Source organism: Leucoraja erinacea, unplaced genomic scaffold, assembly GCF_028641065.1.
Source record: "Leucoraja erinacea ecotype New England unplaced genomic scaffold, Leri_hhj_1 Leri_535S, whole genome shotgun sequence".
Taxonomy (NCBI): domain Eukaryota; kingdom Metazoa; phylum Chordata; class Chondrichthyes; order Rajiformes; family Rajidae; genus Leucoraja; species Leucoraja erinaceus.
Window position 1 is genome coordinate 40,280 of NW_026576438.1, and position 14,781 is coordinate 55,060.

The following is a 14,781-nucleotide window of genomic DNA, read 5'->3' on the forward strand; positions in this document are numbered from 1 at the left end:
AGGAGGTAGCAGAGAGAATGGGGAATTTTGTAAAAACATTAATATCTATCTCATTTTTCATCGACGGAAAAAACTCTCGGAAATCGCGCCACAGTGGGCCATAAGCGGTCAAGATCAGACTTTTAGTAATATAGATATTACTCATATATACACTCAGACAGAGGTTTATAACATTATTTACCCCAGTTCTTCTCACAGACCTGTAGTTTATGTGGAGATGTATCGATTATTTGCGGGGGGGGGGGGGGGGGGGGGGGGGGGCGGCGGTGCGGGGGGACAGACACTGAGAGATGTTTATAAGTGGCCCACACCAAAGTCTCCCGGGGGAATGCCCTAGCTGACATTACTGCCAGCACAGCAGATTACAAATTCTGCACATTGGTCCCCACAGAACCAAAGATTCTATTAGGCAGAATGGCTCTGTCAGACAAGGGAATGTGAAGTTTATTAATGTAACGTTTTGCCATGTAAAAAGATAATTGGAAACAAGGGGACTGCGCCATTGACCCTTTGACGGGCCGGTGGCCCGTTCTTTTACACTATATACACTTCCTTACACATGCTGATAAGGAGGGAAAGGAGAGAGGAGGAGAGGTACTGTATTTTACTCTTAAGTGAGAATTGTATTGCTTTAAAGTGTGTGAATATCTGAGATTCAGCATATTGCGTGAGGTATGGAAATTTGTGAGTGAATGTCACAGAAAAGAGGGTGTAGAGTGAGTGAGTTTAAAGACTGTTACTTGTTTGTGGAACCGGGTGAATGTTGATTTAATCATATAATTCTGAATAGGAGAAGCCAGAGGGTAATGGTGGATGGCTGTTTATCGGGTTGGAGGCAGGTGACTAGTGGGGTGCCTCAGGGATCTGTGTTGGGTCCTTTGTTGTTTGTCATGTACATCAATGATCTGGATGAAGGTGTGGTAAATTGGATTAGTAAGTATGCAGATGATACGAAGATAGGGGGTGTTGTGCATAATGAAGAGGATTTTCAAAGTCTACTGAGTGATTTAGGCCATTTGGAAAAATGGGCTGAAAGATGGCAGATGGAGTTTAATGCTGATAAATGTGAGGTGCTACACCTTGGCAGGACAAATCAAAATAGTACATGGTAAATGGTAGGGAATTGAAGAATACAGTTGAACAGAGGGATCGAGGTATAACCGTGCATAGTTCCTTGAAGGTGGAATCTCATATAGATAGGGTGGTAAAGAAAGCTTTTGGTATGCTAGCCTTTATAAATCAGAGCATTGAGCATAGAAGCTGGGATGTGATGTTAAAATTGTACACGGCATTGGTGAGACCAAATCTGGAGTATGGTGTACAATTTTGGTCGCCCAATTATAGGAAGGATGTCAACAAAATAGAGAGAGTACAGAGGAGATTTACTAGAATGTTGCCTGGATTTCAACAACTAAGTTACAGAGATAGGTTGAATAAGTTATCTTTATTCTCTGGAGCGCAGAAGGTTAAGGGGGGACTTGATAGAGGTCTTTAAAATGATGAGAGGGATAGACAGAGTTGATGTGGACAAGCTTTTCCCTTTGAGAATAGGGAAGATTCAAACAAGAGGACATACCTTTAGAATTAAGGGACAGAAGTTTAGGGGTAATATGAGGGGGAACTTCATTACTCAGAGAGTGGTAGCGGTGTGGAATGAGCTTCCAGTGGAAGTGGTGGAGGCAGGTTCATTGGTATAATTTAAAAATAAATTGGATAGGCATATGGATGAGAAGGGAATGGAGGGTTATGGTATGAGTGCAGGCAGGTGGGACTAAGGGAAAAAAAATTGTTCGGCACGGACTTGTAGGGCCGAGATGGCCTGTTTCCGTTCTGTAATTGTTATATGATTATATGTTATATGAATTCAGATGAAATAGGATGTCATTGAATGAGCTTGCTCATTTACGTGATAAATCTTTCTAGAGTCTTAAGTGGTTTAAAAGGTAGTGTCTCTACGAAGTTGCAGTTGTGTGGGGGTGGAGCTGCACACAGTTATTTTTGTTTCCTTTGCTCTTTGGAAACGCATTGGCGATCTATGTGGAAATTAACTGTTTATTCTCTATCTTCTCAACTTTTATTAAACAGCGGATATGGCTCAGCTACGAGACTGTTCATTTTCTTCGCTGCGTGATCTGGCATTAGGATTGGTGACCTTGTTGGTATTTTAAGTTTGATTTCTTCCTATTTCTTACCTTTTTAATTGAATTCAAGAGAGATCTGAATTGCACACTGGCCATGTGGGATTCAGATTGAGGTGTTGGATGAGAATTGGAAACGCCTTTATCTCAGAATAAAATGTTAATTTGAAATTGTTTTTTGTCTTATAATGACCTATTTTTAAAGGGTCTGCCATGTAAGTAGTTAAAGAGTTTAAGTAACGTCTTGACTGAGACTGGACATGACCTTAGTGATGAATTAATTACATATGCACAGCAATTAACTGAACCTTGTCCGTCTTACTGAAACTAATGAACCACAGAAACCACTATCAACTAACCATAACAGCGAATCCTTACAACCAGGAGATCACGAACTGATAAGAAATTGGGATGGGAAGAAATTGGGAGAACGGTGGACGGAGCCCTTGCAACAACTACGGACTACACCTGCAGCAGTGAAGGTGGAAAATAATCCTCATTGGATACACCTAACCTATTGCAAAAGGATTGAAAACTCGAGAAAGGAAGTATGAACTTGGACGTCCTCTTACAAGACTGGAAGCCATACAAAACATTTTTTAAATGACCAGTATTTACAGTATCTTGTTTAAACCTGCAATTAACCTACGCAAACATATTGCATGGAATAATATACGTGCCTCCCTGATCCCGGATACTAGGAACAAGTCTCCCCCTGGTTGAATAAACTTGAACCATTAACAGTGACCACTTATTTGTTCTTTGAGGTCCCGGGATTAGGAATAATGGTCCACCTCTCTGAAAACCAAATGGATCGATTTGAGATGGGTGCCACCTCTGAGTCACACTTAACTGGAGCTACTAGACCTCCAGCAACAGTGAAAGAAATAGGAAAAATGATAAAATGGTGAAGGGTAAACAAAAAATTCATGTTTTCAAGTTGCCAATGTCACAGATCACAAGGGTCAGAAAGGAATGGGACACTATTTATGAAAAGTGACAGCCGCCTACTGAGGATCTGCCAAGGTTACCAATGGCTCTGGTCCAAGTACCCTCTGAACTATGGGCAAAGCATAAGAATCATGTGGGATGAGGCCTTGAATATAAAGTGACTTTAAAATAGGGTGCTGCCTTGCCATGTTTAAAACAATATTGACTGGCCCTGGAGGCTGAAGAAGGCATAGCTATGGTCATAGTATTTTTATTACAACACGGGTATTAGTGAAAAGCAAAGTCCTATAATACTCCTATTCTGCCAATCCCGAAAGTGGGAAGACGTAATGAATGGTGTTTTAACTAAGACTTGAGAGCTATTAAAAAATAGTGATCCCTATTGCTCCTTTAGTACCTGACACCAATATTATTCTATCATTTATTCATGTCATTATAAGAAACCGACAACTTTACAGTAACTTGACCTATGTTGAGCCTTTTTCTCCATACCCCTGCATAAAGACAGCCAGTTTTAAATTTGCCGGTTTTGCATGTATCTACAAAGATCAACAAGGAGGCACTTGTGCTATAATAAGACGAGAGTGTTGCGCCTATAATCCCTGATGAATCCACTAATATCACTGACCTTGCTACCAATATTTCCCAAGAAATTGAAAAGACCCGCATGGTTGTCAGTGACATGCATGGGTACAATGAAGGAAATGGGAGCTGCTGGCCATTCAGTTGGTTTGGTGGACTCTGGGGTATTGTGTTACATTATGGCTCTGATTATTAGAGTATAAATATATCTGTTTGAACATTACCTGTGTATGGAGAAAGAGAGACTGTAGCCTGTATTTTACATACTGTGAGAGTTGACTCCCACACCCACCTGGCAAAATAAAGACGTTACTGTATTACTAACATTTATGTTGTCATCTGTTTGAAGCAAACTGAATTTTAATACTAGGACTCAGCACATGGGAGGGGCAAACACAGAAAGGGAGGGACACACCTTAAAACCCCTTACCGGCTAGAAGTAGATCTCTTTCCCTGCTGAAGCTACAGCGAAACTGGAAAATCATTGCCCAGTCGGGAAGAGTTCGGCAAGCGGTCTCCGCAAGCTGGAAAAAAACAAAGACTTGGTGAGCACCTTGGTGTTAACCCTATATTGCATTATAGTTTACTACTAAGCCAGAAATGAGTAATAACATGTAGAGGGGAGTGGGGGGTAGAGCGATTTTTTAGCAACAATAATAATGTGAATCGCGTTCAACACAGGAATCAACCGAGGCGAAGAGATTATTTTACAGTTGCTGTTAGTTATTTATAAAATGGCCAGACTCTGCACCATCAGAGGGTTCTCTGCAAGAGCAGAGCCTGCCTCCTTCGGGTATCATGAAGCAGGCAAAGATATTAACACACTTTGTAAAACCGGCAAATCCCACCCCGGAAACATTACAAAAATTGGCCTCTAGTACTGAAACCTGGGCAAAGCAAACACGGCAAATTTTGATTGGACATTATCAAAACAGCCTGGAAAATCTGGATGAGTTGTACATGGAGGGTGAACCAACTGATCGTGTGCAGGAGGCAGTCGCCAAAGCCTTAATCTGGAAGAAGAAAAATATGGGTGATAAATTTAAAATCAGAATGGAGGATCTTAGAGAAGGAGTTTCGAACCTGACCTCAGGGACTGGCTGGAAGAGCAAGGCAGCCAGCGGGAGCCCCTGCCCCACAGACGGGCCCGCCTCAACGTCCAATGTGGCTGTGTACATCCCGCAAATAGAGAGACAGACAGAGAGACAGACAGAGAGAGACAGACAGAGAGAGAGAGACAGAGAGAGAGAGAGACAGACAGAGAGAGAGACAGACAGAGAGAGAGACAGACAGAGAGAGACAGAGAGAGAGACAGACAGAGAGAGAGAGACAGACAGAGAGAGAGACAGACAGAGAGAGAGAGACAGAGAGAGACAGAGAAAGAGAGACAGAGAAAGAGCACCTCAAAAATCTATATTTTATATATATATTATATAAGACATCCCAATAAAATAAACTTAAATTATTCTCATATCAAAGAAAAACTCCAAACATTAGAAGCAGTAGTTAAAGATTATCAAAAACCTATTGATATCCCAATTACTTTGGAAGAATTGACCATAAAAATAAAATATCTTCACTCAAAGAAACCCTGTGGTCCAGACAGCATTAAAAATGAAATGTTCAAGTACAGCACTCCGGAGATACACAACATAGTGCTTAGGCTGTTGAACATCATACTACGTACAGAGAGACACAGAGAGCAGGGCTGGATTAACCATTATGCAAAATAAGCACGTGCTTAGGGCATCAAGGGAAGGGGCGCACCACAGTAATGGTAAATAGTTTACGGCACAAAATAAATCACTTAAAACTTGCACTTAAAAAAATAGGAGAAAACTTTTCAAATATAAATAAAGTGGAAGTATACAAAAATAAACATTATTTTCCATCTTACTGTTAGTTTTGTTTCATTTTGAAAAATATTTTTTTTTTTATAGTTTATTATTGTTTATATTTTGAATTACATATATATTGGGGCACCAAAATCTTTTAAGTGCTATGGGTCTTAATCCGGCCCTGACAGAGAGAGATGTCTGCGTACAGTATCCCAGTCGTTGTTTACTATTTGACAGCAGAGACAGAGAGGGACAGAGAGACTGAGATAGAGAGACAGAGATGGAGAGAGACAGTTCAAGTTCAAGTGAGTTTATTGTCATGTGGCCCTGTATAGGACAATGAAATTCTTGCTTTGCTTAAGCACATAGAAAATAGTAGGCATTTACTACAAAACAGATAAATGTGTCCATATACCATGATATAAATATATACACGTGAATAAATAAACTGGTAAATTGCAAATAACAGAAAGTGGTTATTAATAATCAGAGTTTTGTCCAAGCCAGGTTTAATAGCCTGATGGCTGTGGGGAAGTAGCTATTCCTGAACCTGGTTGTTGCAGTCTTCAGGCTCCTGTACCTTCTACCTGAAGGTAGCAGGGAGATGAGTGTGTGGCCAGGATGCTGTGGGTCTTTGATGATACTGCCAGCCTTTTTGAGGCAGCGACTGCGATAAATCCTCTCAATGGAAGGAAGGTCAGAGCCGATGATGGACTGGGCAGTGTTTACTACTTTTTGTAATCTTTTCCTCTCCAGGGCGCTCAAATTGCCAAACCAAGACACGATGCAACTGGTCAGCATGATCTCGACTGTGCACCTGCAGAAGTTAGAGAGAGTCTTCCTTGACAATCCGACTCCCCGTAATTTTCTCCGGATGTAGAGACGCTTATGAGCTTTTTTGATAATTGCGTTACTGTTCTCGGACCAGGAAAAATCTTCGGAGATGTGCAAGCCCAGGAATTTGAAGTTCTTGACCCTTTCAACCATCGACCCATTGACAGAGAGTGACAGAGAGAGATAGATAGATAAATAGAGAGCGAGATAGAGAGATAGATGGACAGAGACAAAGAGAGATAGATAGAGACAGAGTGAGAGATATAGAGAGACTCCCCGCTCCCCACAGCGGCGACATGACTCCTCCACCACCCCGGCCGCCCGGCGCCCACCCATCAGCCCCATCCGAGATTGATGGTCGTGTTGCGGCGGCGGCGGCGGCGGGACCCGGCGCAGGCCCGGCGCAGGCCCGACCCCAGGCCCGGCTCCCCGAGCTCCGCCAACCCCAGGCCCAGTCACTGTCTCCCGGGTGCGAGGCCGGAGGACTGGACCCCTCCCCCCGCCCTGATCCACCGGAGCCTCTCACCGCGCCCGGCCCGGCCCGGGTCCTCACTCACTCACTCACGGCTCATCCCGCCCGTGCGTTGCCCCGGAGACAGAGAGAGAGAGGCCGCGCGGCGCTGGGGCCTCATCCCGGAAATGACGTTACGTCCCCGGCCGCCCGTTGCCCCGCAGACAGAGAGACCGCGCAAAGCGGGTGAGAGAGGGGCATTAGCCCGGAAATAACGTCACTGCCCCGGCCCGTTGCCCCGCAGGCCGCGAGGTGGAGAAGCGGGGCGGCCACAGCCCGGAAATGACGTCACGGACCCGCACTGGACGGTGAGAGGGCGAGAGGTGCAGGGGAGGAGAGAGAGAGTTCGGAGCAAAGCAGAGCATCTTATAGCAGAGCAAGATGGGTTACTCTCACGCACAAAGCTCTTATAGCAGAGCAAGATGGGTTACTCTCACGCAGACGTGAGGTCCGCTCATGGGCAGATTCATGGGTGATTATAGGACTCATTTTAGCAACCTGACTCCGCCATCTTGTTCCGCCATCTTGCTTCCGGCCAAAGGTCGGATCTTTGTTTCCACAGCGGGGAGAAGGAGTGAGCGGCCCGGGGGAGGGAGAGTGGGTCCGCAGCCCGGGGAGAAGGAGTGAGCGGCATGGGGCGAGGGAGTGGGTGTGGGGCCCGGGGGGGAGTGGGTGTGGGGGCCCGGGGTGAGGGAGAGAGTGGGTGTGGGGCCCGGGGGAGGGAGGGGAGAGTGGGGCCCGGGGGAGGAGGGAGAGTGGGTGTGGGGCCCGGGTGAGGGAGGGAGAGTGGGTGAGCGGCCTGGGGGGTGAGGGAGAGTGGGTGTGGGGCCCGGGGGGAGGGAGAGTGGGTGTGGGGCCCGGGGGGGGAGTGGGTGTGGGGCCCGGGGTGAGGGTGAGGGAGAGTGGGTGTGGGGCCCGGGGTGAGGGAGAGTGGGTGTGGGGCCTGGGGGGGTGGAGTGTGGGGGGGCCCGGGTGAGGGAGAGGGAGAGTGAGTGTGGGGCCCGGGGGAGGTAGAGTGGGTGGGGTGGGGCCGGGGGGAGTGGGTGGGGGGGGCCCGGGGGGAGGGAGGGGGGTGTGGGGCCCGGGGTGCGGGAGAGTGGGTGAGCGGCCCGGGGCAGCGGGGAGAGGGGGGGCATAGGAGGGGGGGGGGAGACAGTGTAGTGTGGGGGCAGGCGAGGTAGTGCCGGGGGGGGGGGGGGGGATAAGGCCTAGTGTGTGTGAAGTTGCCGGGGAGGTTTACAATGTTTCTTATTTAATGTCCCTTGTCTAGTCTGAAATAAAGTTCATCATTGGATCAGAAGAAATATAATTGTGTGTGTTATATGATTCTATACATTTATATCACATTCATGTATGTGTGTTTAACAAGAATCAACAGAATTATGAACTAACATAATTATGAATCTAACCCCTATATCACACACAAAAACTTCCCCCGCAATGTCAATTACCCTGCGAGTCAAGTCGGGCCGGGTAGGTTCCGGTTACTACAAAATCAACTCAAACACTGCTTGTGAGCCATTTAAAAAGAAATGATTGAAAAAACATTAAAAAAGACAATTACCAGAGTCAAATTTTATTCTTGACAAGAAGTATGAACTGACAGAATTATGAATCTAACCCTATAATCACACGCACAAACTGTTGCCCCGCAACATTGATTACAATGCGAGTCGGGTCGGGTCAGGTTACTAAAATGGGCGGGGAAAAATGCCCAGGATCCCCTCCGTAGCGTACTACACGGCAGCCCATTGTATTTCGCAGGAGTAACCCATCTTGCTCTGCTCTAAGATCTTTGGTTCGGAGGGGAGATGGAGAGAGAGATATATCTGAGCGGGGGGAGACAGGTATAAGGGCAGAGGGGGGGGGGGGGGGGGGGAGAGAGAGAGAGAGAGTCCTGTGTCAAGCCAGTAGGCTCAGGCATTTATGCAACTTCCAGGCCATTAAGTACAGGCTATGGCCTACGTTCACAGCGAGTAGCCCCACGCGTTGAGGCCTGTGTCTAGCCTGCAGTTTAGTTTAAAGATACAGCATGGAAACAGGCCCTTCGGCCCACCGAGTCCGCGATGACCAGCAATCCCCGCACACTAACACTATCCTACACGCTAGGGACAATTAACATTGACCAAGTCAATTATCCTACAAACCTGAACGTCTTTGGAGTGTGGCAGTAAACCGGAGCACACGGAAAAAACCTACACAGATCACGAGGAGAACGCACAAACACCGTACAGACAGCACCTATAGTCAGGGTCAAACCCGGGTCTCTGCACTGTGAGGCAGCAAATCTATCATTGCAACCACCGTGCCACCCACATCATAACACAGTATCCTGTACACCCAGGGTTTGTGTTGCATTCAAGGCCTCTAGGCCCAGCCTTTTAAGCAACTGTCTAGCCGGAAGGCCCATGCTTTTAGCCTCATACAGGCCTGGCCTAGGTTTTTAGGCCTGTTTCCAGCCTCTAGGCCTGGAGAAGCCTCTGTCTAGCTGAGGCCTGTAGACCTTGGGTTTAGTTTGCTCCATTCAGGTCTGTAGGCAAAGGCTGTTCGGCGGGCAGCGAAAGCCTGGATTTGAAGTAGGGGAGACAGGGAGGGAGAGAGAGAAGAAGGAGAGACGGAGGGATGGAGGGAGAGGAGCAGGACGGAGGGAATGTGGGGGGAGAGAGAGGGAGAGGCCCTAGGTTGTATATTCACTTCGAGACCTGTAGGCCTAGACTTTTAGGCATGCATCTAGCCTCTAGGCCCGGACTTTGAGGACTCCATCTAGCTTGCAGGCCCAGGATTTAACCAATTCCAGTCATGTAGGGCCCAGCATTAGGCTCCTTCTCAGCTTCTAGGCCCAGGCTTCAGCTACCTCCCAAACTGTAGGCACAGGCTTTGGCTCCAAGACTTGTAATCCCAAGCTTTGGTTCCCACAGAGCCGGGCCTAATGCCTTAGGCTCTGTGGGTCTCACCTCCGTCTCCCACTCGGGCGGCTCCATGCAGTGGTTCAGCTGCCCGGCCTTCTCGCCAGGGCCCTGGCCAACTCCACGATCAGGAACAACTCCTGCCCTCTCCTCCTCAGCGCCTCCTTCAGCCTCTCGGCCTCCTCCTCCTGCTCCCATTCAGGGCTGGGCCTGGGGGTGTATGCATCATGCCAGCCCAGCAGGAAGGCCAGGAAATTCTCCTCCAGGGCCGGCCACACTCCCTCAGGCTTCAGGCCTCGATGGGCTGACATCAGTCCCCTGACGTCACCCACAGTTACCGGAGAGGCTCAGTGCCCAGAGTAGGCCTGGCTCACTCACTCACTCACTCACTCACTCACTCACTCACTCACTCACTCACTCACTCACCCACTCACTCACCCACTCACCCACTCACTCACCCACTCACTCACCCACTCACTCACCCACTCACTCACTCACCCACTCACTCACTCACTCAATCACCCACTCACTCACTCACTCACTCAGCCACTCACTCACCCACTCACTCACTCACACACTCGCTCTCTTACTCACTCACTCACCCACCGACTCACTCAATTCCTCCTCAGTCTCCCTCCCTCCCTTAATCTCACTCACACTGCCTCCCTTGATCTCTCTTTCCCTCTCTTCCTCACACAATCCCCCTTCCCTCAATCCCTCCCTCCCCCCTCTCTTTCTCTCTCACCCTTTCCTTCAATCCCTTTTTATCAATCTCCGTCTCTCCCTCCTCAATTTCCCTCCTCTCAATTTCCCTCCTCTCCCTCCATCTCTTTGTTCTTCCCTCACTCTTTTCCTTCCACCTTCCCTCCCTCACTCACTATCTCCCTCCTGTCCCAACTCACTCGCTCCCACAATCTCTCAATCCCTCGCCCTACACTCAATCTCCTCACTCTCACCTCTATTTCCCTCTTTCACTTCCTCTTTAATCTGCCCGTCACTCCCTCCCTCTCTCTCCTAATCTTTCAAATGCCACAAATGCACGCTCACTAACAAACTATTACACACACAGACTGACAGAGACAGAGAGAGAGAGATGCAGTGAGACAGAGAGAGAGAGAGAGACAGACAGAGGCAAAGACCCTCTAGTATCTTTATACAGAGGGAGAGACAGAGAGAGAGAGGAGAGAGAGTAGAGGAGAGAGGAGAGAGAGAGAGAGAGAGAGAGAGAGAGAGAGAGAGAGAGAGAGAGAGAGAGAGAGAGAGAGAGAGAGAGAGAGAGAGAGAGGGGGGGGGGGAGAGAGGGGGCTGGAGTAAATCTTTGGAGAAGATAGACACGAAAAGTGCAAGAATAACAGCGGGTCAGGCAGCATCTGTGGAGAACATAGACACAAAAAGTACTGGACTAACTCAGCGGGTCAGGCAGTATCTATGATGAGAAGGAATGGGTAACGTTTTGGGTCGAGACCCTCCTTTAGTTTAGTTTAGAGATGCAGCGCGGAAACAACAGGTCTTTCGGCACTTGGAGTCCGCGCCGACCAGCAATCACCCCGTACACTAGCACTATCCTATGCACATTAGGGACAAATTAGCAATTTTGCAGAGGCCAATTAATCTACAACCCTGAACGTCTTTGAAATGTTGGAGGAAACCGGAGCACAAGGGGTAAAAACCCACGCAGGCCAAGGGAGCGTACAAACTTCGCACAGACAGCACCTGTAGTCAGGATCGATCCCAGGTCTCTGGCGGTGAGGCAGGAACTGTACCACTACGCCAGTGTGCTGCGCAGAATTACATAACGCCATAAACACACCCAATGTGTTTTAGTGTTGTGTTCAAGAAGGAACTGCAGATGCTGGAAAATCGATGGTACACAAAAATGCTGGAGAAACTCAGCGGGTGCAGCAGCATCTATGGAGCAAAGGAAATAGTTTCGGGCCGAAACACTTCTTCAGACTGATAGGGGGTGGCGGGGAGAAGGAATGAAAAATGAGGAGGAGGAGGAGGAGCCCGAGGGCTAAGGAAGGGGAGGAGACAGCAAGGGCTAACAAAATTGGAAGTATTCAATGTTCATGCCCGCCGGATTCAGGCTCCCCAAGCGGAAAATGAGATGCTGTTCCTCCAATTTCCGGTGTTGCTCACTCTGGCAATGGAGGAGACCCAGGACAGAGAGGTCGGATTGGGAATGGGAAGGGGAGTTGAAGTGCTGAGCCACCTGGAGGTCAGGTAGGTTCTTGCGGACCGAGCGGAGGTGTTCGGCGAAACGATCGCCCAACCTCCGCTTAGTCTCACCGATGTAAATCAGCTGACAACTAGAGCAACGGATGAAGCAGATGAGGTTGGAGGAGATACAGGTGAACCTCTGTCGCACCTGGAACGACTGCTTGGGTCCTTGAATGGAGTCGAGGGGGGGGGTAAAGGGACAGGTGTTGCATTTATTGCGGTTGCAACGGAAAGTGCCCGGGGAGGGGGTGGTACGGGAGGGAAGAAAAGAGAAGAATTGACAAGGGAGTTGTGGAGGGAGCGGTCTTTGCGGAAGGCCGACATAGGGGGAGATGGGACGATGTGGCGAGTGGTGGGGTCACGTTGGAGGTGGCGAAAATGACGTAGGATTATTTGTTGTATGTGACGGCTGGTGGGGTGAAAGGTGAGGACTAGGGGGACTCTGCCCTTGTTGCGAGCGCGGGGATGGGGAGAGAGAGCAGTGTTGCGGGGTATGGAAGAGACCCTGGTGCGAGCCTCATCTATGGTGGAGGAGGGGAATCCCTGTTCCCTGAAGAATGAGGACATTTCAGATGCCCTGGTGTGGAACGCATCATCCTGGGAGCAGATGCGGCATAGGCAGAGGAATTGGGAGTGCGGGATGGAGTCCTTACAGGAGGCAGGGTGAGAAGAAGTGTAGTCCAGATAGCCATAGGAGTCAGTGGGTTTGTAGTGGATGTCGGTCAGAAGTCTATCAGCTGCGATGGAGATAGTGAGGTCAAGGAATGGTCGGGGATAGTCCAGGTGTATTTGATTGCCGAATGGAAGTTGGTGGTGAAGTGGAAGAAGTCGGTCAGTTGTGTGTGGGTGCAGGAGGTGGCCCCAAAGCAGTCGTTGATGTAACGGAGGTAGAGGTCGGGGATGGGGCCCTGGTACGTATTGAACAAGGCTGGTTCGACGTACCCCACAAAGAGGCAGGCGTAGCTGGGGCCCATGCGTGTGCCCATAGCTACGCCTTGTGTTTGGAGGAAACGGGAGGAGTCAAACGTGAAGTTATTGAGGGTAAGGACCAGCTCCGCAAGGAGAGTGTCAGTGGCTGGGTATAGGTTGCTCCTCTGATCGAAGAAGAACCAGAGGGCTTTGAGGCCATCCTGGTGGGGGATGATGTAGAGTGACTGGATGTCCATGGTGAAGATGAGGGGGTGAGGGCCTAGAGAATGGAATGCGCGGAGGCGGCAGTGAGTGTCTGAGGTGTCTTGAACATAGGTGGGAAGGGATTTGACCAAGGGGGATAGTATGGAGTCAAGGTAAGTGGAGATGACTTCGGTGGGTCACGAACAGGCAGAGATAATGGGTCTACCGGGAGAGCCGGGTTTGTGGATTTTGGGGAGAAAGTAAAAACGGGCCGTGCGGGGCTGGGGAACGATGAGGTTGGAGGTTCGGTCGGGCAGGGCGTGGGAGTTGATGAAGTCGGTGATGGTGCTAGAGATTGTGGCCTGGTGCTCGTCAGTGGGGTCATGGTCCAGGGGTAAGTAGGAGGAGGTGTCCGAGAGTTGGCGCGTGGCCTCAGCTTTGTAGAGATCGACGCGCCAGACTACCACGGCACCTCCCTTGTCGGCTGGTTTGATAACCCAATCTGGGTTGTTGCGGTGTGATTCGATGGCAGTGCATTCAGGGGTGGGGGGGGGGGGGGAGTGAGACGAGTGCAGCAGAAGTTGAGGTGGTTGACGTCGTGACGGCAGTTTTGGATAAAGAGTTCCAAGGCCGGGAGGTTACGAGGGGGGTTCCACGAGGAGGGGGTGCGTTGGAGACGGGAAAAGGCGTCATCAATGGGGGGGGGGGGGGCGAGAAATCTTTCCCGTGGAAGTGCGCTATGAGGCGACGGTAGAAGAGCTCCAAGTCATGGTGGGCGCGAACTCATTGAGGTGGGGACGGAGGGGGACAAAGGTAAGACCTCGGCTGAGGACAGAGCGTGGGGTGTGGGAGAGGGGGAGGTGGGGGGGTTGGTGAACACCCGGCAGGGATGGGGGTGGGGGCAGGAGGAAGGCAGGTGGGTGGACTGGGGACGAGGTGATTTGTGGTGGGGGGGTGGGGGGTGGGGGTGAGAGGGCTGTAATGAAGGTGGGGAAGAGCAGGGGTCACATACAGGGGCGGATTAAGGCTCACTGGTGCCCTAAGCACTGACCAATCTTGGTACCCCCCTCCGTTCCACACTGATCCAGTCCATTTTAGTTGTTGACCCGTCTGACCAGATATACAATGCAGGTTGCACCAGTACAAAAATGTATTCATATGATAACACAATATACTGTACAAATTAAGCCAAGCTTGGGCTACATAAAGTTCTACAAAAATGCAATACAACATCTATTTTAATATTTCACAAGTTTAATGTATTCAATATTCATGACCTGAAAGGCATTTTTCTACATTTCATTTTCGCAAAATCACTGATAACATCCTCGAAATTAATACCTCAGAATGTCTGATTGAATTATTAATATACACAGTGAGTCGAGTCTTTCTTGAAGCATAACTGATCTATTTGGGTTTTTTATACGTTTCAGTTGTGAGAAAGACCTCTCTGTTGTGCAGTTGGTGACCATTAATGTTAAAAATATTCTTAAGGCAATTTCAACATTTGGAAAGGCACTCTCTAGTTTGTCTTCTGTAATTGTGTTGTGAAGTTCCATGTGAGTGAAAGATGTTTTCTTGGTTGTTTTAAACCTATGAAGAACATATGAATGGAACTGCTGAAGCTCTGTAGACAAAGTGTTGTTCATGTCATCTGGATAAACATCTGACAAGTCTTTCACTTTCTG

General features: G+C 48.9%; 1 long non-coding RNA gene across 1 annotated transcript; it reads right to left on the reverse strand.

Annotated features, from left to right (window-relative positions):
* Window positions 1-2,372: 2,372 nt before the first annotated feature.
* LOC129694077 (uncharacterized) lies at window positions 2,373-7,092 on the reverse strand. Its single transcript, XR_008722949.1, has 3 exons — window positions 6,901-7,092; window positions 4,102-4,195; window positions 2,373-3,963 (listed from the first exon to the last, which is right to left on the reverse strand). It is a non-coding gene; the product is annotated as an uncharacterized LOC129694077 (long non-coding RNA).
* Window positions 7,093-14,781: the final 7,689 nt, after the last annotated feature.